Here is a 3,607-nt window from a genome sequence, read left to right on the forward strand (position 1 = left end):
GCACCACGCTCTTAGATTTCCCAGCCTCCAGAACCATGAGCCTAATAAATTTCTGTCCATTATAAATTACCCAGTCTGTGGTATTGTTATAGCAGCAGAAAATGGACTAAGACAGTAGGCAAAGGCTTAAAGAACAACCCTCAAGGAAAGATATAGTTACTAATAAAAAGCTAACATTTAACTATTAATAGGTCTTGCCACGCACCACCTATCTCATTTAACCCTCACAACCTCCCATCAGACAGGTATGGCTATTATTCCCTATTTTACTGATAAATAAATTAAGGAAAGTTAAGTAGTAAGTGGGGAAACCAGGATTTGAATCCAGGTGCATCTGACGCTGGACCCCCTCGCATATAACCACTCTGCTCTGTTGTGTCCAACTAAGTCTCAGAAGTGATTTAGAAAGTCAAACAATGGATTATTCAAGAGCTAAAATAAACTTGGCATCCACCAATCATCTCAGTGAATTACTGGTGAAATTCACCTAACCGCCTTGTGCTCTGATCTTTTCTGTAACATGATGCCACAGACAAGTTAAGATCCAACAAGTACCAACTCATAAAGCAGGTGAGGATGAGCCAAGGAAAATGTACGCAAGTCCACCTTTTACTTGCCTCCATGCCGGAGAAATGTCAAACAGCACCAGCAAATCCCCTGTTCTCCAGGCTCCGAAATGAACCCGTAGCTCCAGGGAGTTTCTATGATTCAAACCTGATGATCAGAGGCTAAGCCATGCCCCTGAGGTAAGAACAGCTAGATTTTTGAAGTTTTGCAGTTACCTCGGCACTCAGGGAGTTGGCCAGAAATTCACTGCCATCGAGATGAAGGAGAGGGAAGAGAAGGATGTTTCCATTCTTGCTTAGTGGGAAGGAGGAGGGTCAAAGAAAGAGTTCTAAAAATACTACATTTGGGGTACTTTCTGGCCCAGAAACAGCTGCTCTAAGCCCCTCCTGAGGCCTGAAGGGTCAAGCAGGGCTGCAAAATGCACAATTCATGTGGAAGTACCTCAGACTGGGAAAGCCTTCTACTCTTTTTGGCACAAATTAAGAACCAGATGGCTCCTGCCTGCCAGTGGTCAGAGATGAGGACAGCGTAGGTCAGTTCCCAAGCTATGTGGGTCATAACCACGTTGGGGACTTAAAGAGCAGGGTTGCTATCTTGGGTTGGATCCTGTATCCAACGACCTCCACCAGGGGGGATCAGATGTCGTCTCCTCCACTCTAGAAGGTCAGGGTGCTGTGAGCTGCTCACCCTACGGCAGCCTGCTGTGCTCTGTGCCAGCCTCAACTTTCAAGTGGCCACCTGCCTCAGTTGAGGGGAGCTGGGGGACCTTGAAGAAAACCCTCCACAGTGAAGCTGCCACCACCATGCAAGCTGACCTTCCGAAGTGTACCAGAAACCAAATCTAACAGGATTTTGGAGCGCACCCTTTAGAAATAATGAGTGCGGATGACTGGCTGCTTGGTTCATTCTTTCAAATTGTTTTAACAGGATTCCTTCTCATTTCTTCCAAGTTAATCCTAAGCAGTGTGAGCTCACTGTCATCATGCCTCCTCACTTCAGCCTAATCAAACACTTTCAATAAAGAAAGGCCATGGTACTCAAGAGCTGAAGCAGTCTCAACCTCTGAGAGGAGGAAGCATATCTTAAACCTTTTCACCTCCTGCAATGCCTGGCTTCAGACAAATGGCAGGCACGCAACAACAACAACTACGACAAATAATAATAATACATATAAATTATAATTTTGTGCGGTGCTTTATAATTTACAAAGTGCTTGTTACTTTACCATCTCATTTCACTCTTAAAACAACCTTTCAAGGTATTATTACTCTTCCCATTTCACTACGAAAAGTATGGCTTAGAGAGTCAAGTGACTTATCCAAGATCACAGAGCAGAACTGGGGACTTGACTGCAGAACCTAGGATCTCAATCTTGCCCTTTTGCTTGTCCCACACCCCCACACTGCCTACGGAAGACATGGTTCCTGCCCTCGAGGAGCTTAAAGTTCTGCCAAACATCAACAAGCTCAAAGTGGGAGGACATGCAGACTCCCATGAGGACACCACATACTAGGAGATGACACACCTGCCAGGCTTACAGGTCACGGGTTTGTATCAAGAGGTATGAGAAGATAGCAAAAGATGGGGGACAAGACCTGCCACTTCCATCCAGGCAACTGCAATATGGCTCAGATGGGGTCAAGAGAAGCCAAGTGGGCTGGGGAAACTACTTTACTTATCATGATAGTGAGAAGGTACTACTGCATGTTTAGCTATGGTTTGCTACAGGGCTAGGGTGGAGCAGTTCACACACCTCCTGCCAAGGCTGCTTCCTCCTCTTCTCTTTCCTTTGGTTAGTTTCCTTTCATGCTATGAATCACTATGTGGCAGGAGGGGCAGCTGACTTAGTGCCCTCTGCCGGACCTGACTGTTCCATCACTGCTCATAGCTGCCCCTATGGAGTAGCGGTTCTCAACTCGCTGCCCATCGGAACTCCCTGTGCAGCCTGTTAAACAAGGATGTGTGCCCCACCCAGAGCCACTTAGACTCTTCCACAGAGGGGCTCAGCCTTTTGTTTGTAAAGCTCCCCAGGAATTTCTGATGCATAACCAGACAGCTGCTACAGATGATCAGCAGCACAGGGAAAAGCCTCAAAAGTGTAGCACTGTACAAAGAACCCCAGACTTCCCTCGCAGGCTCAACTGTGCCATAAACTAGAAGAAGCCACTACCTTTATGCCTGTTAGTTAACCTGTCTGCGTTTCATTCTCCTCAAATGAAAAACGGGGTGAAGCCAAGCCAGATTAAAGGTTGCTGCAAAGAGTTAAGATGTTGCTGCAAGGACTTCGTAAACACCTATAGAAATACTTGCAGCACACAAATTGCTACTATACCACTCACTACACTGTGCATAACCTGGCAGTTTATCAGCCTGCCTCCCCCATTAGACTGAGAGCCTCCTGGTCAGACTTGACATCTAACTTTTCTTGGAATCCCCAGAGACTAGCACAGAGAGATGACTAATAAATGCTTGTCAAATGAATATTAGAAGATCCGTCAAGAAGTGGCGAGCGTAGAAATGGAGAGACATGGAGAGGTGAGGAGGGAGGTTATTTTAACAGTTGATCCAAATACAGCAGCCACTGAGAAGCACGGCTGAGTCGAAATGAAGATCCTAAACAGGACGAGGCAGCTACCGCGGAGAATGAAGTCAGAGGACTGACTGGCAGGTCGGGGCAACCCCCGCTAAACCCGACAGCTGCTACCCAGCAACTGTTTGGGGGGCAGGGCAATGGCAAAGGGGCAGCCGCACCGCGCCCTCCCAGGGCCCAACCTCCCGGAGACAGGGTGTCAGTGGCATGTGCTATTTCGAACAGTGCGTCCTCTGCCAAGAGCTGTAGGGTGGCGTCGCTGGCAAAAGAGGTGCTGCGACCCACGGAGTTCGGGGTACCCCGAGGGACTCAAACTGAGGCTGCAGGAGGCTGGGCCGTGAGACGGGGGTCGGGGGCGAGGGGGCGCTGGCCTCGTCCCCTAGTCTGACAGCCGCTGAGCTTCCACTGGACTCACCCTACGGCGCTCCAACACTTCTCCACGGAAATGCG

General features: G+C 48.4%; 1 protein-coding gene across 1 annotated transcript in view; it reads right to left on the reverse strand.

Annotated features, from left to right (window-relative positions):
* The window catches only part of TMEM109 (transmembrane protein 109), an 8,390-nt gene extending 4,783 nt beyond the window's left edge, over positions 1 to 3,607 (reverse strand). The window contains exon 1 of the mRNA XM_012643958.1: positions 3,573 to 3,607. The gene's annotated coding sequence lies outside the window, so the exon portion shown is untranslated. The remainder of the gene's footprint in view (positions 1 to 3,572) is intronic.

The sequence above is a fragment of the Propithecus coquereli genome, unplaced genomic scaffold, assembly GCF_000956105.1.
Source record: "Propithecus coquereli isolate 6110/MARCELLA unplaced genomic scaffold, Pcoq_1.0 Scaffold202, whole genome shotgun sequence".
NCBI lineage: Eukaryota > Metazoa > Chordata > Mammalia > Primates > Indriidae > Propithecus > Propithecus coquereli.